Consider the following 25000-nt stretch of genomic DNA (forward strand, 5'->3'; position numbering starts at 1 on the left):
ATTTTACCAAACTTGTAAATATGTTTTTAACAATTATTTGATCTTACCAAGGTGTAAAAAACTATAGCACGCTGACAGGCGTGTGCACTTGCGGGCTCTCCCGGCGTCTCTGTCTCACAGCCTGCGTTCGATGCTCTGGAACCACTGTGTGTGGGCTGGATCGGGACGGTTATTGGCCAAGGATAGGCAAAGGAAGAACAAGGACCAAGCTGATTGCTGATTAGTTACCATTTATTCAATCTTCCCTCTTTCTCCTCTCCCACACTCTCAGCTCCATCCTCTCTCTGGATCTACTGCAGCCTCTCTGGATTCTCTTGTCTCTCTCTTCCCTCTTTCTCTTTCCCCCTTGCCCCTAGGCTACACATAGCCAGGGAGCAAAATCATCATAAGAAAACCCTTCCTGAGGGCTGGGCATTCCAAAGCCCTTCCTGACTCTTAAGGTGTTTTTCTCCTTGCCTCAGTCCAAACACTCATTAACATCTTAATGCTAGTTATTTTTGGATGCACATAGCAAGAGACACATTGAGGTTTGCAAGGCAGCTCTCCTGGGAACATCTTGCCAGACTCAACTATAGCACTCAGGCCAGATTAATCATTCCTCACCCTAGCAGGGTCCAAATCTAGTTATCACTGTTTGGATCCTGACAACACTTGTCCATGACCAAGCTCTTAACTTATAGTTAAGCATTAGGCACTTTGGCCAGGCCCAGCTCGATGCCAGGGTAGCACACAACTCACCGCTTGCCCTGGGTCCGTCCAGTCCCTAGTTGGGACCTTGTTTTTGGGGGTGCTAGGAAGTAAGGGCAGCTGAAACTTAGGTCGAGAGAACAGATTCCCAGGAGGAAAACATCATGTACAGTCAAATGACTCCCAGGATACAAAAGCATAGCATTTGCTAAGTCTTCCTGTGTCCAAACAAAAAGGACATGGCTCTGAATAAACTATGCAAAGTACTCAAGGAGAAGAGAAAAACAATATTTACAAGTCAACAGAACACTAAGAAAGAAGCTACACATAAACAAAGAGAAGTGGGGGCACTGTAATGGGAGTAACCCAATAAACCTAAACTATCTGAGGCTATGTTATCCTACACCAAGGATCTTTCATTCCTTCTGTCTTCTGGCCAGGGATGTAAGGTATTAAAGAGATAGGAAGAAAAGAGGGATAAAATGTGATGCTAGAGGGATGGAGCTATAGCACAGCAGGTAGAGCATTTGCCTTTCACGTGGCTGACCTGGGTTCTATTCCTAGCATTCCATATGGTCCCCCAAGCACCACCAGGAGTAATTCCTGAGTGCATGAGCCAGGAATAAACCCTGTGCAATGCTGGGCATGACACAAAAAAGCAAAAAAAAAAAAAGTGATGCTAGTAATTCATATTTTATCCCCAAACTTAAAGATACTTGCTTTAACTACTTTCATGATTTTGCTTCATTTCTTGTAATACTCATTCATTTTGAGTTTTCTATTCATCTTCTTCATTTTCTCTTGTTAAGAATTTATCCTTCAGGCAGTTCCAAAATAATAGGCTTCCCAATTTTTATCAGTGATACAAGTGTAATATTATTGTATGTGCTCCCAAAGTAGCTGTTTGATAAAGTAGGTTCATTTGACTACTAATATGTTTTTTCTATTTTTAAGATTTTAGGGTTTTATTAATTTCCCATCTTATACTTGTTACTTTAAGCCCTGAATTTTTCACATCATTTAACAAATCCTGTACTGACAACTGTCACTGAACTTTTCAATGCATTTTATATTCTGCCAGATGTTGACTACCAAGCTGAGAGGATCTGATTTATTATTATCTACCCCTCTCTTCTCTTTTCTCCTGAGAAATAATCAATTCCTTTTATAGTCATCATTCTGCTTATTACCTTATCCAATGAAAGCTTCTGCAAGAGCTGAAACAGCCATGTAAGTTCGTGCCAGATTCCTTCAGCATTTCTCATGTTAGAGATGAACCTAGTTTACTTTTCTTTGCATTGTGGAAAAAATAAAAGTGGTAATAGGATGCTTGAGCAAAGATTGTTGAAAGATAATTTCATGAGTAAATGTCAGATCAATAGTATTATATTCTGCTGGCATTTCTTCCCTTGTGATGCCTCCAGCTCAGTTAGAATCTAAACTAGAATCACCTAATAAGCATAACTGAGGTAGCACTGACATTGACCATTGGTCTACTTGGATTCTTTTTTCACGTTTTTAACACCATCACAAAGAAATAAATATTTCCTCTGCTTTGAGGATCTTGGCAGCAACTTCTTATAATCACAATCACTGAGTTTCTTACTTTTTAATGTATTTTTATTTTTTTTCTCTCTGCTTTCAAACCTGATTACTTTATTAGATCACATTTACAGTCACACAAAGGCACTTGTCAAAAAATGGAAGTGCATTGATGGTTATTTTTATGTCGTGTCTCAATAGCCTCAGTTAAAGCTCTAATTTTATATATGCACAATGGATAAAAAGAACTCAAGGCCTTCTTCGGCATTAAACACAAGTCCTACCTTTCATAGCCTAGGAAAGTAGTTTCTGTCTCCATAAACCACTTCAAAAGTATTATGATTGCTTTCTAGAGTTAGTCACTTGATGTCTCACTGGCACTGGATGCAAAGTAAAAAAAGTCTGATTGCTGATTTCCTGCAGTCAGCCTACATTTTCACTAAGTGCAATAATATACCAATACAAGTAATAACATAAAGACGAAAGGAGAACATTATAACCTTTTAAGTGCTTTGATCTAGAATTTGGGGGAATAGAGAGGTATAATAATGAATGTGGGGAAGAAAGATACCTATCAATGTAAAATTCACCTAAATTTGGTAGTGTCTATGCTATGTAATTTCTTGAATAATAGATGATGTACAACATTCAAACATAGAAATTAGAGAAACTTCTATCACAGAACATAGTAAATAGTATGAGTAAATATGGATGCATATTAAAGAATATATTCGTTGCAATTCTAATCAACAGTGCAAGGCCAGAGGGCAAGTTCAAACTGGAAGTGGCAAAATATAAGAAAGGGAGTTTCAAAGAATCCAGAATATAGGAAATGTTCTGTCAATTAACACACTTATAGTCTCTCCTGGGTTGATGATAGGAATGAGTGTGAGATGGTAGCACAACAGAGTCACTTCTGTGGTTTAGAAATTAATTTTACCAAATCATGAATTTGGCATTATTACATGGAGTGGCAGCAAAAATTGTGCTTTATGGGATTTGGAATTGAGTTTTAATGTCCCAGTCAGTAGCTTCCATTAGTTTTCTTTTTTTTTTTTTGCTTTTTGGGTCACACCCAGCGATGCCCAGGGGTTACTCCTGGCTTTGCACTCAGGAATTACTCCTGGCGATGCTTGGGGGACCATATGGGATGCCGGGGATCGAACCCGGGTCGGCCGCGTGCAAGGCAAACACCCTACCCGCTGTGCTATCGCTCCGGCCCCTTCCATTACTTTTCAAATCATTAATTGGTGTTGGAATTCTACTACTTACTTCTATTCATAAGCTGCACAGCACTTGGAAAGTTAGCTTTTTGTTTTCTATTTGCTTTATGGTTCAATTTTCTTATTTACAAAATTACATTAAAATCAACAAAATTTCCACCAAAGCAAACCATTATAAGTATTCCAAGCATGGAATCCGTAGCATATTTTTAAAAATGTTTATTGTAAACAATTTTATTTATTCATTTGTTTATTGAAATTTGGGGGACTTGGGGACTGGAGCGATAGCACAGTGGGTAGGGCATTTGTCTTGCACTCGGCTGACCCAGGTTCGATTCCTCTGCCCCTCTTGGAGAGCCCGACAAGCTACTGAGAGTATGTCGCCCGAATGGCAGACCCTGGCAAGCTATCCGTGGTATATTCGATATGCCAAAAACAGTAACAACAAGTCTCACAATGAAGACGTTACTGGTACCCACTTGAGCAAATTGATGAACAATGGGACGACAGGACAGGGGGCCACCTCCAGTGGTACTCAGGGTTTTGCATTCAGGGACAGTACTTGATGGGGCAGTAAGGAGTACAGGAGATGGAACTGATGTCAGCTGCATGCAAGGCAAGTGCCATACCTACTCTTCTATCTCCCAGCCCCAAAACATCTTTAGAAGCTTTCATAAATAAGAAATATGGTAGACCAAGTAGAACGTTATTGTTTGGGGTAGGAGAGTAGTTTGTGTGTGCATACTATGCATAGAGGAGCACGTAGCCTGATCTCCATGTCCATATGGTCTCCTAACTCCACTGGGCAGTCACAAAGCAACACAAATAGAAAGTTTCCATATTATTTTGTGTGGACTGGAGCAAAAGCACAGCAGGTAGTGCTTTGCCTTGCAGGTGGCCAACCCGGGTTCGACTCCTCCATCCCTCTCAGAGAGCCCGGCAAGCTACTGAGAGTATTCTGTCCTCATGGGAGAGCCTCGCAAGCTACCTGTGGCATATCTGATATGCCAAAAACAGTAGCAAGTATCACAATGAAGACATTACTGGTTCCCGCTCAAGCAAATCTATGAAAAATGGAACAACAGTACTACAGTGCTATTATTTTATGTATAAAGTTATAAAGAATAATAATAAATTATAATTAATATATTTATAAATAATAAAATTATACACAATTAGGAGGTTACTGTTTTCCACTGAGACATCAATAGATTCGGAGGTATATTCATAAATATCTTTGGAGTAAAATCGACAGTTTGTTGCAGGGCTTTCCAGGTTTGGAAGAAGTGGTTGATAAAGCCTAAAATTCTTATTTATGGAATCCTTGGCATCTCATTTGGATGCTTGTTAAAGATATCAAGGCAGGAGGTGAAGGGTGGGCGATAAAGAAGAGGCAGACAGAAGATAACTGGTGCAGTGGGCAGGGCCCTCAGCACACAGGTAGTGTAGAACTGTGGTATATCTATATATTAAAATATCAGAACCCACAAAACTGAGCCTTTTGATCCACACTGTGCCTGTGTAAGGCAGTTTGGGAAGCAGGGGAGATAGTAGAAAAACTGGGAACATTGCTGGAGAGATGTTGACATTGGTGATAGAATTGGTGTTGGAATATTTTTGCCTAAAATTCAACTATGAATATCTTTTTAAGTAATTTTGCCTTAATATATGTATATATTTAATATATGAGAGGTATAAATGGTCAGTAAGTCATATTATTACCATTAGCTAAATGCAAATAAAAATAACGAAATATACCATGCGAGTAAGAAAGGCCTTTATCAATAAGACTAAACAACGACTGTTGGTAGGGATGTATTAGAAAAGAACCATTATTCTCTATTTCTGGGAATGTTGTATGATTTGGTCTCATTACAAATTGGAAATTCCTCAAAAAAGCAAAGAAAAGTAATTTCATATGTCCCTATTATTGCACTTTTCATCATCTAACACCCAAACTCATAAACATTAATTTACAAATATATATGTATATATACATATAAAAACTATTTGAAAACAGTTGAAAGATACATATTTTCATTGAATTCATTCATAAAATAACCAGGATATGTTATAAAAGAAAATATCTCTGACAGATGAATGGATAAAGTATATATATATATATGTATAGTATATATATGTACTATGTACTATGTACATATAAGTACATGTACATATATGTACATGTACTATGTACTATGTACATATAAGTACTATACAGCCAAAAGTAAAAAAATAGAAATGAGATCATGCATTTTATAGCAACTTAAATGAAAATATAGGGTACCATATTACATTAACTAGGTCAGAGGCAGAGGACAAATTTCAGACTAACTTATTTATCTGGGAAACAAAGAGACAGGCAAAATGAGGAAAGAGACAGCGGGAATACGATAAATCATTGGCCTTTAGAATTTAAAAAGGCAAAGAAGCGGGGTAGATAGCTTCAAATATGACAAATCTTTGGTCTTGGATTATACAACTCAGATTACCAAGTAGTCGGGTAAAGTGGTGGGAGCGAGAATGAGGAAGTGGTAGAATGAGAAGTAAACTAATGGGCTGGACCAGTACTGTAGCAGGTAGGGTGCTTGACTTATACAAGATGAACCTGGGTTCAATTCCCCGCATCCCATGTGGTACCCAGAGCAAAGTAAGGAATAATCCCTGGGTGGAAATCTGTGTGGTGTGGCCCTCAAACAGAAACAAAACAAAAAGAGTAACCTAAAGGCATTGGTGGATGGTATTGGATACTTTGGTGTTAGGTGGGTATGGTATAGCAGTATCATACATATTAACACCATCACAGGCCATGTTATCTAAACTATAATAGAGTTTAAATTAGTTGATAAAATGAAGATATACATAAAAAACAACTTATAAAGATGCAAATGTTAATGTACAGGGATTCTTTATAGCTAAACATGGGTTTAAATTAGGAAATAACGTCTAATTTAAATGTGTTGCAGCATTTTATGTAAAATGTATGGAAATATCAGTAGTGAGTCTAGTGAGAAATTTATAACAATTTGGACAGTATTGGATGACAGATTTGAATAGCACGATGGTGATAGGGACAGAAGATAATGAATTTATGCCTCAGATGTGTTAGAGGCAAAATTGAATTGTATCAATAATGATAAATAGGTCATATTATTGACATTAAATGATCAATAGGCCAAATCTTACTATTGGCATAATGTCAAATATGTCCTTTCTTAAAGTGTGGTTTGATAGGACAGAAAGGATGATTTTTCAGGAGGTATAGTAAGAGGAGAGAGAGAAATGGATTTGATATAAAAGTTTCACTGCATGTATCTCATGGATCATCATCTCAGATGCCATCAGCTGATTTCCAACAAGCCTTTATATGTCAAATATGTTACTCTGATGCTGTGATCATATTGTCCGAGAATGTGTGCTAAATTGTGATTTCTGATATTTTAGGGCTTCATTTCTAGTCACTCTAGTCACTTTACGTACGGTTTTCCAATTTTGAATTCCTAAAGCATTTATCTAGTCAATTGAAAAAACATTTCTCTTCTGAATCCAGTGTTTTTATTGTGGTGTATTAGCTAATGGTTGCTTAGTAACAAATTTTCCTAAAACATATTAGCTTAATAAAAAGGCATTTATTATCTCAAACTGTGAATATAAATTACCCATTTTTTCTGGGTCAGAAATTTAGGCATACCTTAACTAGATTTTTTTAACTTAGGGTCTTGCATAAGGCTACCAGTAAAGGTTTTTGTTGGTCTATAACATCACCTGAAAACTTATTGGAGAAGGATAAAGCTCTAAGGTTATTTATATCATTGTAAGTAGATTTCAGTTTGTTTTCCTGGCTGTTGACTAGAGGAAAGTCTCATTTCTTTTTTAGCTGATTCTTCTCACAAGGTCTAGTGTTTATGGTATTTGTGAGATGAGCAAAAGTATGTATGGTATAGGGGAGTTACAATTTTTATAGTGTCTCATATTTTCCATCTCACCAATTTTGCCATGCTATATCTATTAGAAACAGGTAACAGATCCAGCCCTGTTCAACTTAAGTTAATACAAGAACACGAATTCTAGTAGGCTGCTATCAGTGGGTGCCATTGCAAAATCACCTGTCATATACACACAATATCTCAAGTGTGTCTGGAACTTTTGGGGAAATAGTTCTTTAAAAAAGAATTTGTGTGTGAGGAAGAGAGTGAACACCTAGTGCGCCTCAGGGCTTATTTCTGGTTCTGCACTCAGGAATAATTTCTTGTGGGCTTGTGGGACTGATGCTAGGAATTGAAACAGGGTCACCCATATACATGTAAGACACAAACTTCACACACTGTACTGTCTCTCCATCGAAATGGATCTTAATATTTAGCAGAGCTTTCTTCTCACCAGGATAGAGAATTGATCTTAGAGAGTCAGGTGATTTTGATATGGTTTTCCTGTCTCCTCAATATATTCTAACGTTTCTAAATATATTCAGCCTACTTATGCCCCACAATCCAGAGTTCCGATCTCCATTGACAATCAAGAATTAGGGACGCTGTCTCATTTGCCAAGATGTCAAAAATCAGATGGGCTGGACATGTAATGCGATTTCAAGACGACCACTGGACTAGAACTGTTACTGACTGGATTCCACTGGACATCAAAAGACCACATGACCGCCCACCTATAAGATGGTCAGACTTCTTCATCAAGAACATGAATAAACGGTTTGAGGCTTTTTGTGTTCCTGGAATAAGCAGATACCACTGGGCTACACTAGCAGGTGACAAGAAAGAATGGAGATATTACTGGTGTCCGCTCGAGCAAAACGAAGATCAATGGGATGACAAGTGATACAAGTGATACTTACGCCCCAAGTACTCTTAGTGATAGAGATTATTCTCCCACATGCATATTTTTTAGGCTCCAGTATCCAAAGGACAACAAAAGCAATGGGTTTTGTAGTATAAAGTTTTATTAGGCACAAGTGATGCAAGCGTTGAGTTCAGAAAGCTGAGGCAGGTGAGAAATCTGAGAAAGTTGACTGGTCACGGCCATCGCCTATAGTGGGAGAGCGACCCCTCACCCCCGCTTTGTTCCTGTACTCTTTTCACCCCAATTGCTGCTAGTTGCCCAGTTCTTGGTGGTCTTTTAGGTTACTTGGCTGGCTGCCTCCAGCTGGTTTGTGTTGGGCAAGAGCCATTTCAAACTCCAATTGGTTGTTACCGTCTGGGGGTTCATGTCTCACCTCTTTCTGAAAACTGAATGACTGACTACAGGTCTCCACATCTGCTGTATGTCAGGGGTTTTGGCCTAATCTGGAATCCTGATATATGCCTCAAGACCCCTGTCATGGGCACACAAACTTTCCTCTTAGCAAAATTTGTGCACAGAATGACTGCCATTTAAAAATGGTGATGCTTATGCTACACTGAATAATACCTATTTTCTCTAGTAGTAATGGGGAGGGCCCCACAATACTACTCTCTAAAGTTTACCACTCACACAACCTTCACAATGAGACTCACATGGCTCTGTAGTTACAAAATCATGGATGTGCCTTGCTTAGGTATTTTATATTCTATTCTTAGACGTCAGGCAAGTGAGAGGAATCGGCTAGAAGTTATGTGAGTTTATAAATATCCTATCATTCTAGAGATGCAATGAATACCCTATAGAATGCCACCTACATTTTGGAGTTATTACATCTAATTCACTGTCACTGTCACTGTCATCCCGTTGCTCATCGATTTGTTCGAGCGGGCCAAAGTAATGCCTCTCATTGAGAGACTTATTGTTCTTGTTTTTGGCATATCCAATATGCATGGGTAGCTTGTCAGGCTCTGCCTCTTGGGCTTGATACTCTCAGTAGCTTGCCGGGCTCTCCGAGAGGGGCGGAGAAATAGAACACAGGTCGGCCACGTGAAAGGCGAACATCCAACCGATGTGCTATCGCTCATCTGCCCAAAATATATCAGGATGCATACGTTATTATTCAGTTGCTGTGTTATTATATATATATATGTGCCATACCTTAATAATTTTAGGAATCATGATCTATAATACTGTTAATGGCAAGGTTTCTTGCATGAGAAACCAGTGTCTGCTCCCTACCATCATTATTCCAGTGACACAGCATTCTTTCAGAGTCATTGCATTCCCTCTCTCTCACATAGCAGGAAGCCTCCTACTGACAACTGGCTCAGTAGTCAATATCCCACACATGAGAGAGGTCATTCTGTGTCCCCTTCTTACTAACCTCTCTCAGCAAGATACCTCAAGGTCCATCCACATAGCAGTCAAAAATTTCTCTTCTCTTAGAGTTATGTGGTATGCCCTTGTTTATATGCACTATTGTTTAGTCAGCCTGCGCTCAGCTTTTGACTGTTGTGAATGATGCTGCAATGAATATAGAAGGGCAATTATTTAATTTATTTTTTTAGATATAAATAGATTTTGGGGGGCCATCTGGGTAGGTGCTAGAAATTGGAATTTCTGGGTCATATGGAAACTCAAAAATTAAAGTCAGATTCTTTTCTCTTTTTAATTTTTTTTAAAAATGTAGTCAGCATGAAATTACAAAGCGATTCAGGATTGAGTCTCAGACAATGTTTCAAAACCCATCCTTTCACCACTGTCTACTTCCCTCCATCAATGCCCTCCCACCACCCACCACCACCATATGCTTCACTTGCCAGTCAACTTCCAGGAGAGATTTTCTTTCACCCAGACCCTTTTCTAATACCATGCAAAGGAATCAATCAAAATGTATTAAATGTCTTACTATTATACCCAAATTTAAAAATATACTGGGCAAAACATAGGCAGAACCTTTTGTGACATTGAATGAGGCATCTTTAATGATTCAATGTCACTGAGCAAGCTAAGGAAAGCAAAGAGGAGTAAATGCAACTATGACAAACTAAGAAGATTCTGCGCCACAAAAGAAATGATGAACAGAATAAAGGCACCCCACAGACTGAGAGAGAATATTTGTTAACAAGTGTTCTGATAAAGAGTTAATGTCCAAGATATATAATACACTGGTAGAATTTTAAAAGAAAGGGAAAGCAACAGCCATATCAGAAACGTGTGGGGAGAAAGATGAATAGAATCTTCCTTCGAGAAGACATACAGATGGCCAAATGATATATGAAATAATGCTCTGCATCACTTATTAGGAAAAGGAAATTCAAAACAACAATGATGTATATATTATCTCACACCAGTGATATTGTCACACATCCCAAATCAAAAACAACCAGAGTTAGTGAGGAAGTATAAATATAGGAGCCCTCATTCAAAGCAGACTGGTATTTGCTGGTAAGTATGTCAACTTTGGGGAGAACAATGTGATATGACTTTATTAAATAACTCATAAATTCAGAATCTTAATAAAATACTGCATATTTCTTTACATTCATTCAAAAATGCAGCTTTACAAAGCTGTTGTCAGCTCATTGCCGTTTTTTGGTCCGATTTCATAACTCTTCAGTGTTACTGAAGCATTTAAGATCAAGTTTTGATTATATAAAGCATGTGGGCATTTATTATCTGGCTTCTGACCACCTCTGAACTCAAATTTAGTTGTTTCTCTACAAGAATTTTTCCCTTTAACCTTTCTGGGACATGCAAAGAGACTGCTTCCTCTAGACTTCATGCTTTTGATCAAGCAATTCATTTGTTCTGCTGTCTCATTCATTCCTAGTTCACTATCCTTCCATGTTCAATTCAAGTACAGCATGTATTAGAGAATCTCTAACCTTCCTTGAATCTCTACTGTGAAAAAGATTACCTTTCCTTTAAAGACATAACTACACTAAGCCGCAAACTGTGCGGCTAGCTGACAGCCATGGGATCTACTCTGGCTTTTAAGTTAACACCATGTTCTAGGACATGGGTAGTCCCAGTCAGCAACTGTACTGGAATTACAAGAGTGTCTTCTTTTATCTGAAACAGGACTCTGCAAAGAGGCTATCTTTATCTAGAAATTCCCTTTTGGATAAGACATTGTTATTTTTACCTCTTGTTGAGTCTTCCCCTGATATTCCTGCTTCTGTTATTTATTGCCTTTCACATGTGTTAGCCCCTCCTTTAATCCCATAGTTTTCTACCAGTGTCTCACAGTATGCTTCTCAGTGAACATGCCTAACATAATTACTGGGAAGATGGTGCTTATCTTCTTTAACAACCTTACAATACATCTTCCACAGTATTTCTCACATTGTATCAAAATTAGAAACTTGTATGTGCACTAAATGTGCACAGAAATGAAGTGTTTGTGTATGTTTTTCTGATTATACAATGTGGCCCTTGGGGAAGAGAATATACTTTATGATTTTTGTTTTAATTCAGAGATACTCACTTGGACTTTGCACTTGGAAATACTTTGCAATAGTTTGTGTATCACAATGGCCCATGGCCAACCACTTACTTAACACTTTTTCTTTATGCTTTTAATAACTACATATTCTCTTCCAGAGTATTATTTGTATTTATCAAAATTATTCAAATTTCTGTATTTAAAGTACTGGATTTTTCACTTTACTTTTCTCTTGCTATGCCCTTTGATAATATTATTTTTGTTTTGGGCTCATACCTGGTGATATCAAGGCTTACTCCTGACTCTGAGAATGGAAATCAACCTTAGTGTTACTCAGGGGACCTCATGTGGTGTTCAGGATCCACCTAGGTGGGCCACATGCAAGTAAAGCACCTTTTCTGCTCTGCTATCTCTCTGACATCTCTCATCAAGATGTTTAGATAAAATACACAATTTTGATAACTTGGTCAAAATTTTAGTGCTTTTAATGAATTTATTAACTGGGGTGATAGCACAGTGGGTAGGGCATTTGCCTTGTAAGTGGCTGACCTGGGTTTGATTCCTCCATTCTTCTAGAAGAGACCGGCAAACTATCAAGAGTATCCTGCCCGCATGGCAGAGCCTGACAAGCTACCCATGGTGTATCTGGTATGTCAAAAACAGTAACAAGAAGTCTCATAATGGAGACGTTACTGGTTCCCACTCGAGCAAATCAATGAGCAACGGGATGACAGTGCTACAGTGCTAACTTCTAGATAAGCAAGTTAGCTAGAAATTACTTATTCATTGTACTAGTGTTACAAGTTACAAAAATTGTATCTTTGAAGTGTCTTTCTTTTGAAATATATTGCTGCATAACAAATTCCCCAAAGACTAAGCACCTAAAATCAGCAATGTGATTATCTTATGGTTTCTATTGATCAAAGGTTTGCCTATAGCTAGTGGGGTCCTCTAACTCCAGGTTTTCCATGGACTTCAGCTGAGATATTATTGGAGCTGCTTTCATCCCAAGGTTCTACTGGGAGGGGGAACACTTTCAAAGCTACATACCTGATTTTTATCTGGATTTAGTTCTGTGTAGGTTGTGGGTAGAGAGCTATACTTGGCCTACAGTCATATATGTCTCCCTAGAAAACAACTTTAAACATGGTTACTGACATTATGGGAGCAAGCAAGGGAGAAGGACCACAGAATGACAAGTAAAATGAAAATCATGGTCATTTGAGATTGATCTCAGATTACTTTTCAACTTAGGTTGTAAGCACTTATTGGACACTTAATTTGTAATAGCACACTTCAAAACTACATCATATTTTTCTTATTATTCTATTTAGTAGATGTTATTATATAAAATGAAAATTTATTCTCTCAATCAATATACATTTTTAAGCACCTGGTGTGCACCTGAAATGCCACTAGATACTGGAGTTTGCAAGTTGAATAAAGACTCAAAGACAAACAAAACTCAATTTTTCTGTATGATTTTCAAAAGCTTCACTTTATAATAGATAGAACCTATTAAAATTTTATTATGAAACAGTTTTTTTTTAAAATAATTAGTACTCAGTATAATGTACATTTCAAGAATTATGCTATTAGGTGTTTGGGATTTTAGAGTATGGCAAGATAAATATCTTTGTTTGAGTACATTATTGTTCCTAATTTTGTTGTTCCTATTAATGTTCTGTTTATGCCATAACTGAATACAGTGATTTAGTTTCCTATTTATAATAATGTGTGAACTCTGACATTTATGGTAAGACTATTAAATGAACTAGACTGGTATATATTCACAACAGTACAGTTCTCTCTCTCTCTCTCTTTCTCTCTTTTAATACCAGTGATGGATTGTACATTAATTTGCATTAAATGTAATGTTGTATTCCCTCTTAAAATTACTTTTCTACTTTACTCCAAAATACATCATATATTATGAAACTAATAATCACATTGCAACAGGAAAGGAAACAACTGCTCTATGACAGACAAAAGTAATACATGTGGTTCCTAGATGTCTACGGCTAGACTGAACATCATATAAAAACAAAAACAACTTCATTTGACCAAGGTATTTATGGGGTTAATTCTCAGAATCCTTAGGTTTCTATCACTATGTCTTTCTACCACTGGCAGAAATAAAAGTGTAGAAAGTAAAAGAAATAAGATATGAGAGAATATGTAGTTAGTGTTTTAATGGTATTTTGGATTTGAAGCATAAAACTGAGTCAAGGAAAGAGAATTAAAAATTTGGATTAGCTAATATAAGATTTACTCATGAATAACCAGATACCTGCTTTTTACATTATTCCTGCATATTTATGCAAATTTAAAATTTTGAAATGTTGGGTTCCTGAGAAATAGTACAATGGATAGGGTTCTAACCTTTTACATGACCAACCTAGGTTCTATCCCTGGCATCCCATATCTTGAGCCTCACCATGAGTGATTCCTGAATGAAGAGCCAGAAGTAAGTCCTGAGCACAGTATGGTGGGCCACCAAACCAAAAAATGAAAATTGAATAGCTATTAAATTTATCATTGATCAAAATGTTATATATGTTTTATTTAACATCTGGGATATTTGATAAAATCTCTATGGCTGATAATACATAAAGTATTAATATATTACTTGGAAGTGCTATACAACATAGAATGTTGGCTCTACTGGATTCTTAACTATCCTTCTGAGAGCTGTGGTTCATAGTTGCCTGAGGAAACAAGAAGTGACATTCATGAGGCAAAAAATGTCAACAGTAAAGTTGCTCTAAGACTAGATGGAATAAGGAAAACATAGACATCAGGCATGAGGCAAACTTTCTTTTGGTGTCACATGGCCAGACTCAGGGCCTTCTCCTGCTCTGCATTCAGGAACCATTCCTGGCAGTGCTTGTGGGATCACATCAGGTGCCAGGGATAGAACCTGGGTTCATAATGTGCCTTATCCATTGTACTATCACTCGGGCTCCCAAATAATACTTGTTGTAAGCTCACTCTTGGTGATAGTCAGCCTGACACTTTCAACCTCATGTGCTCACCCAGGCTAGTCATCCTGGCAGTGCTTGGGTCACCTTGAAATTCTGGGATTCAAACTCAGGGTATTGCATCTTCCAGGAATGTGCCCATCCCTTTGAGACATATCCCCTTATCCAAGATGTAATATTTTTAAGTCGATTTATTTCCCTAGAATGAGATTATATCCTTTGTTCTTAGGGAACAGTAAATTACTAGTTTGGAGTATGGCTATTATGGCTCAATTTTGCCTAACACAGGACACTAAAAACACTTTGGTGACATTTTTGATTGCTGCAACTTGAGAGGAATCACTAGAATCTAATAAGTAAGTACCTGGGATATCACTAAATATGAATGTATAGGAGAGCCCCAGATGACAAGGAATTATTCAGTATCATATATCTATGGTGACAAGGTTGATAAACTCGGAGTTAAGTGGAAATTTGGATAAGAAAGGCAGAGTAGAGAGGTTGGTGTTTGCACTTCCTTCCTGAGCTTTACTTTTAGTTCATATCAATATAAGAAGGGAGACATAACGACAACGGCAATTCCTTCTGGTAACCATCCCAATCTAAGTGAAGAAGAGAAGTATGTCTGATTCCCAAACTCCATCACAGGTAAGGGAGAGCTCAAATATATCCCCAGGGAAAAAACGATGGCAAATAAACTTTGGGGGTACACAGGTCTCCACTTATTTTCCCTCAGGCTTGAGGGTGGCTGGAGGAAATCTGTAAGTTTCCTATTAAACAGGTGTGAATTTCAGAGGCTGGCACGGACACAGGGCAAGGACTCACTCCAATGAAAAAGGACATGCCTTGGGTGGTTTATATGCCCTGGCTCTGGAGAATGGGCCAGACCAAGTGTGTACCAAGGTTTCATCTGCAATACAGAAGCATCAGATATGACCTAAAAGTAAAACAAGAGAAAAGCTGTTCTGGGTTCCATCTGATGGGCCCCAGGGCCACTTCCAGCTCAGCTCTTGGTGGTTGCTCCACGCAGTGACCAGGGATGTGTAATGCTGGAGATTAGTCTCAAGCTTCCCGCATGGGCTCCGAGCCCTCAGGCTCTCTCTCTGGCTGCCAGATTTTTTTTTAAAATTCACAGAGCTGTGTTCTTCGCACCAGTTTCAAGAAGTGGAATTTAGCACTGAATGTGTGTGATGGAATTGAGGAAGGAGAGGCACCTAGTTGAACAGCCAACATCCTGGCAGGCATTCCAGAGCTCAATGCAAGGGCCTCCATCAATGCTTTAGACTGTCTCCAATGCTGGTGCTTCTGTATTGTGACTTTAAAAGGATGCTAAGATAGTTTCAGGTGCACATGCACGGTATTATTATTCCAATCTTCTCATCAGTGTCAGGGGTAGCCCACCAATGATCTGAATTGCCTCCCATACCCCACCCCATCTCTTTAACAGACATGTTTTGGAGTTTATGTTTTATAGTTTGGATCTCCTGCTTGCTGTGTGTGTTTACTCTAATGCTTTTGATGTACACAGAAATCTCCCTTCTATACCATATCTCAGTGTCATAGCTAGTGCACCGGGGTTGCCTCCAGACAGTCCCTTCTTCCCATCTCCATTTCTTTTCTTCCAGGTCCAAAGAAAGTCTTTGTTGTTTTAAATGGCAATATGGAAATTAATCTTAACGCATTGTTGGAGTGCTCTACAAGTGGTTGTGTTCTTCTGAGATGGCCTGAAAACATTGTATAACAAGTCAAAACATTTTTTTTTTGCTTTCTGGGTCACACCTGGAAATGCACAGGGTTACTCTTGGCTCTGCACTCAGGAATTACTCCTGGCGGTGCTCAGGGAACTATATGGCATACTGAGACTCAAACCCGGTTGGCCGTGTGCAAGGCAAACACCTTACCTTCGTGTTATTGCCCCAACCCCCAGGTCAAATTTTTTTTAAAGATTATACAGAAAATTAATTGATAGATGCTCAAATATTCTTCTAGAAAATACCATTTTTCACACTTCTAGACTTGTAACTGTGAAATATCATACCTGTTATAGAACTTCTGATATATTTTATTTTTGTTTCTTGACATTAAATAGCAAACTGTGAAAGATGGAACCTTTACTCTAACTGATCATGACCTTCCCTTCTCGTCACTGTTTCATTCCTAGAAGTTGTATTCCTTAATGATATGGCTGTCATCTGCCAACGGTTCACATTTTGGCATCACCCACCCGCTTCATCTCATTAATTCTTACTCATTCTTTTCATGTCAGTCTCTTACACCTGGAAATTTTCCCTGATCATTTCAGATTAGGTTAAAAGCCACCACAGTATATTTTTGTGGCACTTAAAAACCTTACTGTAATTCATTATTTAATTATTTACTTTCTCTGAAGACAAGGTGAACCTTTATGGCTTATGATGCATTCAGCTATGCCTAACACAGTACTTAGCACATGCGGGCGTCACTCCCATATAAGTGTATATAACTAATTAAATCTGTCAAAATCTGCTATAACAATGGTACTTTAACAACTAATTATACTCCTCACAACCTCTCCCTCATTTATATGCCCCCAAATCTTATTTTTGTCACATTCATGAGATTTATTTTAAAATCTAGCTTTGCAAGACTGCTTATTCTTAATTTCCTGGCATAAAATAGGACTTTGGTATGTAGGATGGGAACTGATTAGGGTGGAGGGATAATACAGGAACCATGTGCATGCCTTGCATGTGAACTAAAATTAGTTTGATCCCTGGCACCATGTGGCCCTTTGACCATCACTAGGGGCAGCCCTGGAGCCACTTCTGCGCACCTCTGGATGTGGTCCTGATGTTGCAGGGTTTAAACACTACTGCAACCTCAGACCTTTGCATTGAACCATTGGAGCAATTGACAAATTATCTCCCAGAGGGACCCTAAGGGCCTACTTGGAAGCAGTGCTCCAGAGCTCTCCACCATCAGAATGGAGGGTGGTGGGTATTTTATTATATATTTTGGTTGGATGCTCCCAAAAACAAAATATTACACCGAGCAAATAATATGTTAATTTTTTTGGAAAACATGGTGGAAAATACATGATATATAAACCAATAAAATGCATGAAAATAAATAAATTGTATGCCAGTTTGAAGACTGGAATAGCCAAGATAACATGTCAGTTAGTTCCACTGCTCACCAATGTGGTGATTTTGGAATTAACTTATTAACCTACACTATAGGCAGAGTCTCTTGCTGCAGAGACTAGATGTCTTCCCTGGGGCCCCTCAGAGGGGGTGGGCTTCAGTTTCCCTCCTTGCCCCGAGAGCTCCCACAGTTGAAGACCTTCAGAGCCTAGCCATAGCCATGCTCAAGGCCCTTCTTCACACGTAAGGATGAGCCTCATGCATGAAGGACCTGACAGAGGAATCCAGATGTGCGGGACCCAAGGCTGAGACTTCCAAGGCTGCTTGGAGTGGGACTAAACCTCTTCCTCCCAGATTCCCCATTTTCCAGTAGCTATGCAATCACACCAAGGGACTGCTCCTGGAGTTGTGTAATCCCACCAATGGCCAAAATCCAGAGACTTAAAACCAAGCTCCCGGAAGCGACATCTTTTAGCCTGGTTCTCCCTCTAGGAGAACCTGGCAAGCTACTGAGAGTTTCCTGTCCACAAGGGAGAGCCTTGCAAACTCCCCATGGAGTATTCATATGCCAAAACCAGTAACAATGATGGATCTCATTCCCCTGACCCTGAATGAGCCTTTAATGTGGCACCTTTGGAAAGGACAAGTAAAAAGAGGCTTCTAAATCTAAGGGCTGGGACGAATGGAGACATTGCTGAGACCGCTCGAGAAATTTGAAGATCAACGGGATGATGATGATGATGATGATGATGATGATGATGATGATGATGATGATGATGATAGGTTAACAGTGCCTAGTGGAGCAATAGTACAGCATGTAGGATTTTGCATTGCATGTGGCCGACCCGGGTTTGATTTCTCCATCCCTCTCAGAGAGCCCGACAAGCTACTGAGAGTATTGCACCTGCACGGCAGAGCCTGGAAAGCTACATATGGCATATTCAATATGCAAAAAAAGTAACAAGTCTCACAAAGGAGACGTTACTGGTGCCCGCTCGAGCAAATCCATGAGCTATGGGAGCCAATGTTGCAGTGCTATAGGTTAAACTATATAATAATGGTGTAACAACATGAGATTTTCCTAATTATATGTATTCATTGTATGTGAGGGTAGAGTGAGAGAATGAGTTTGCATGCATTTTTATCTATGCTTTGGTACAGATTAAAAAGTAAGTACCATTTCTTCCCATAAAAATGTGAACATATTTAGCTCCTATTCAATGATAGGAGAAGTCAATTGCTTAGATTGAATAGCATCTTGTACAAACCTGAAGATGTTAATTTTTCTTGTTTTCAAGTTTTTAAGCTCATCATAAATGAGAAATGTGTAAGTTATTTCCACATAGTCATGATTTACTATGCAATATTTACTGATTCAGGGTGATTACTTTGTGAGCTTGTTGAAACATCAAATGTTTTTATGTTTAGGTCTTTCTTAAATACAGGAAATTCCCTTTGGAAAAGCATGCTAATGTAGGTAGGACAATATACATATGTCCTCTATATAAAGTAATTGAAGGAATCCTTATTACTAGGATGTCATCATCTCAGTGTCTCATTTTATTAAAAAGCTAGTGACACAGGGGTTTAACAGAATTGGAAGTGTTGATACTGAGCTATCTTGTGAGAGAAGTGATAGCCAAATATGTGATTTGTCTGACTTTTAACACTAAATTAGAAGGGGAAAATAATCATATATGGTCTTTATAGCAGTTATTAAACTAAAAAAATTTCTTTTAGAATAAAATTTGATGTCCATTTTAGAATCACTTTCTGTCATTGTATTTCCAGAACTTTCTGAATCAAGTTCAAACACCATGATTTGGCACAGCTTCCTATGAACTGTGCTTTCTTCTTTCTTCCTTCCTTTCTCTTGACATCAATATTCATTTTATGCTGTTCTCCACTCATGCTGAAATTCCTATGATTCTAAAATAAACTCTGTTGGTTTTCCCTTTGTGACAAACTCTCCAAAGAAAAGTGATCACTTCCCCTATTAAATATTACACTTTAATTTATTTATTCAACAACAGTAAGTGCTGTCAGTGCCCTAGTATTACATGGTTTTTGGAAAATCCAGCACTGGGTAGAATGGAGGGTTTGAAACTTTATAAAAGGATACTGTAGATAAACAAAAGCTCAGCAACAATATGTATGTCCAGGAGTAATTCCTGAGTGCAGAGCCAGGAGTAACGCCTGTGCATCTCCTGGTGTGACCCAACAAAGCAAAAAAAAAAAAAAAAAAAGTTAGAAATCACAGCAAACTGGTTGTAGGGTGGGTGGTGGAGCAGATGTAGAGTTACTGACTTTTTTTTGTACATTGAAAAAACTATTTAGACACACGACAATCATCATGGAATGTTTAGAGTCTAAGATCCAGCTCTGATTCTTTACACCCTTGAATGCCTATCCCTTGTGTTCAAACATCAATTTTCTCATTTACAAAAGATGGATCACTATCTTCTACATGCCGTAAAGATTGATTGAGAGCATAATAATTTTAAGGATCATAAATTTAGGGACCCTAAAATTTAATCATCATTAGTATAACAGCACACTAATACTAGAATATATCAGCGTGGAGTATGTGGATACATGGACAAAGAACACTGCTGGCTTATGGATTTGATTGCTTAGATACATATTGGTTCTTCTACTTATACTTCAACAGGGTCTTTGGCCAGAGGATACAGGAGCAGCATTCTGTATCCCTAGCAGCATTCAAGGAGCCCAGGTCCACTCCGAGTAACACTCAACAAATGTGCCAGACAACTCATGACCCAGCTCAGCAATGTAATTCTGTTTGGACTCAGAAGCACTGGAGCCCATGAGTGTTACCGCCAGTAGTGCTCATGAGTCTCAGTTTTATCTCTACTATGATCTGTTTAGTTGGTTGTGTGGAGAAAGGAGCTAATGACTTTCTGGAGATGTTCAAGCATGAGTTATTTCTGTTCCTGTTTAAGTTTACCTATGTCTGCTTTGGTTTTTTCAAATAGTATTTCAGGAAATGAATATGAATCATCAGAGCACTACAAATATTCATCTTTAATTAAAATGCACACATGCATGTACATTTAAAAAAGTATAACGTTCTGTGGAATAATTATATAAATTAAAGTGTCGGGATAGTTTCTTACTGGGAAAACTTTTTTTATATATTGTTCATTATGGATTATAATTTTAGTGACACTATTTTATTATTAAATCACTAAAGTATTATTTTTTATTGAATCACCATGTGGAAAGTTACAAAGCTTTCAGGCTTAAGTCTCAGTTACACAATGCTCGAAAACCCATCCCTTCACCAGAGCACAATTCCACCACCAAGAACCACGGTAAACCTCCCCCCACCCCCCAGCCCCCCTCCCCGCCTGTGTAGCTGATAAATTTCACTTTACTTTCTCTTTACTTTGATTATATTCAATATTTTACAAAAAAAACCTCACAATTATTGCTTGGAGTCCCCCCACCAAAATTGGACCTGCTGGAAAGGAAACATTTGATAATTTGTTTTCCATTATTGAGAATGAAGAGATATGAGCCACAATAGCGGCTGTGAGCCCTTTTGGAAATATGGATGAATCTCAAAAAATTAGAAATTGAGCTCCCATTTGACCCAGCAATACCACTCTTGGGAATATATCCTGGAGAGACAAAAAGGTATAGTAGAAATGAAATTTGCATTTCTATGTTCACTAAAGTATTTTTACTTGTTTGATTTAATTTTATAATAGTCATTTACCTTCAAACTGACCCAATTATGGTAAAAAAAATAACTGACCACTACGAGTTTGAAAAATCAGATTTAATTAAATTTTTTTAAGCTTTAGAATCTTTTACAAATTATTTGTAAAAATAAATTCATTGTGAGGTCATAGATTATATTGTAGCTGAATTATAATGTCTGCATCTTTAGTTGCCTGGTAAATATTCATTCCCGGTCCAACATTTTGTGGGTCCTTTGAGCAGGTATGAATTTTGTGGCGCAGAAAAAAAAAGTGCTTTGAACTTGAAACAGCAGCGGGACACCTGGGCAGTCTCAGGCCAGGGCTGGAGCTCGGGCTCCGGCCGAGATTCGACCCGGGTGGCCATGCCTTTGCACAGCCGCGTGGATGTGGAACTAGAAGGAACCAGAGACAGCTTTAGGACTTGGGGTTCCAGCGAGTGCTTGCAACCATGTATGCAGACTGTGAACTAAGCTTTTGCTACATGCTGTTCCAGGAAGGGAAATGATTCATTTTTCAACTTAAATCTCCCTGGATTTAATTACTAAAATACAGAAATTGTAAACCGCGCGGCCGCTTTTTATCTCTTCATTCTCATCAGTGGAAAACTTATTATCAAATATTTACTTGTCAATAGAGCTGTATTCTTGGGGGATAAATTCCAACAAAAATAGTGAGTCTGTGTTGAAACTCCAACAACAATAGTGAATTGTGTGTTGAAATCTGGAATGTAATCAAGTTAAAGAGAAAAGGAAGTGAAATTATCAGTCACGCAGGGGGGGCTTGGGGGGTGAGGGGTGGGATGTATACTGTTTTGTTTTTGTTTTTGTTTTGTTTTGTTTTGTTTTTGTTTTTATTGGTGGTGGAATAGGGGCACTGGTGAAGGGATGGGTGTTTGAGCATTGTATAACTGAGACATAAGCCTGAGTGAGAACTTTGTAACTTTCCACATGGTGATTCAATAAAATAAATTAAAACAAAAAAATAAAAGTCAAATAAATAAATAAATAAATAAATATTCATTCCCAATTTTTCTTTGGTTTTGGGGTTGGAGTAATAGCACAGCGAGTAGGGCATTTGTCTTGCACACGACCGGCCCAGGTTCGATTCCCAGCATTCCATATGGTCCCCTAAGCACCGCCAGGAGTAATTCCTGAGTGGAGAGCCAGGAGTAACCCCTGTGCATCGCCGGGTGTGACCCAAAAAGCAAAAAAAAAAAAATTTTTTTTCTTTGGTTCAAGTTCTAGTATAGTATTCTAGTATAGAATATAGTTTTTAAAAAGCCACTCTTTGTAATGAATTAATTGCAACCAGTACAAATAATTTAAACTGCTAATGGTGAAAATATACACCCATGTGATTTATTGCAAACCGTTTGGATTGATGACTTTGAATGACTCTAGTAAGCATGAATTAAATAAATGACAATAATTATCTCAAAATGTATACTCAAGAAAGCTTTTGAAAACCTTGAAAAATATTGTAAGGAGTGTAGCTTGGCGATAATAAATTGGTGTTTTTATTAGCACCAACATATATAAAGTCAATTCATATATCTCCAAAAGAATTCTAACTATATATTTTCATCCATGCCATGATTTTCAACTAAGATGTACTATTATTAATGATGGCAATTAAAGGATAGGAGATGATAGTTACAGTGACCCAGGTATAGTATAGAAGAATAGAAAGGAGGTTAATCACACCTTACATGACTTCAGAAAAGCATTCTTACATGCTCACTATTACAGAGTTTCAAATGTCATACCAGGTAGCAGTTTGACTGTCAAAAACTTGATTAAGTTTACCCCTCCCCTCTGTATAAGGTGTTCTTTTATGTTAACAAAGGATAAAACAATGCATGCAGTTTCAGAAAATATACAAATGTTCCATTTTTATTGTTAAAAATTTAATTTACTTGTACAAATTTGAATGGAATACCAGGGCATTAAATCATTTAAATTATATAATATATATATTATATTAATTTTTCTTAAAACCTAGAAATGAACTGATATCATGCATTTAAGATTGAGAATTCTTAGAGTACAGATTCCAATTTCGAAGTGGAAAGACAAAAGCGAAAAATTCTTAATAATCCGGATACCAGGCAATAACTGTACGAATCAAACTGCTAGACATTGGTTTTGTTCAAGATAAGGTGACCAAAACAAAAAATTCACAAAAATTTCATTGTGTTGGTGTCATAGCCATGTATCTGAAACACAGATTCAGCAAAACTGAAATCATGAATGGGATCTATGCAGCGCCAATTGGAATTTTGTAATGTGCCCGTCAAGTTGACTGACTGGGATGGAGTGAAAGTGGTGGTGGAGCAGTAATCTGGAAACACTGGTGAAGGGAAATTGACATTGGTGGTAGCATTGGTGTTGAAATATTATATGCCTAAAACTCAACTATCAACAGCTTTAAATTACAGCTATTTAATTAAAAAAATTCAAGGTTTCAGTCTATATAGAAGGATCTGGTTTTGTTTTATTTTATTTTTTTGTGGCTTTCAATTTAGTTAAGCCAATATTTAAGTTATTTGAACAATAATCAGGTACATAAAAGTAAGCAATGCTTTCCAACAGATGACTTTAAAGGGTCCACAAGATGTGTAAGAAATTAACTTAAATGCATCATTGCAATCTGCTTTTCTTCACAATCTTATCTAATTTTATATGATACTCCGTCACTGTCACTGTCATCCCATTGCTCATCAATTTGTTCAAGCGGGCACCAGTAACGTCTCTAATTGTGGGACTTATTGTTACTGTTTTGGGCATATCCAATACACCACGGGTAGCTTGCCAGGCTCTGCCGTGCGGGCTCGATACTCTCGGTAGCTTGACAGGCTCTCCAAGAGGGGCGGGGAATTGAACATGGGTTGGCCGCGTGAAAGGCACACGCCCTACCACTGTACATTATAAATATTTAAATAACAGGACAAATACTGACATATTCTATGGAATATTTATTGAATATTACCTTGAGACCAGAATAACCTGATTTAATTCTAATTAGCAATTAAATAATTTAATTCTAATGATGTCAAATGGGCTCAAGATATTGGGAAATTGCATAAGTAATGTATAATTTATCCATACCAATTAGGGTTACATGATTGTATTCTAAACCTCAGAATAATCCTCTCCCAGGAAGAAGTTAGACAGAAGAAGAAGCCAGATAAGGGTTGGTATAGAATTTGGGGCCAACAATAATAGTCACGGGGAAGAGAAGACTATAGTTTTAGCACAAAATAAAATTCTTTTAAGTTCCAAACTTTTAATTACAAAGGGCAGAGACTAAATTTAATAAATAGAAATGGCAATTTATCTTTTGATGCTGTGCTATATTTTGTAGTATGGTGAATTAAAATGAAGTGTGATTGGCATTCTACAGTGATAATTGGAATCAT

This window comes from Sorex araneus, chromosome 1 (assembly GCF_027595985.1).
Source record: "Sorex araneus isolate mSorAra2 chromosome 1, mSorAra2.pri, whole genome shotgun sequence".
NCBI lineage: Eukaryota > Metazoa > Chordata > Mammalia > Eulipotyphla > Soricidae > Sorex > Sorex araneus.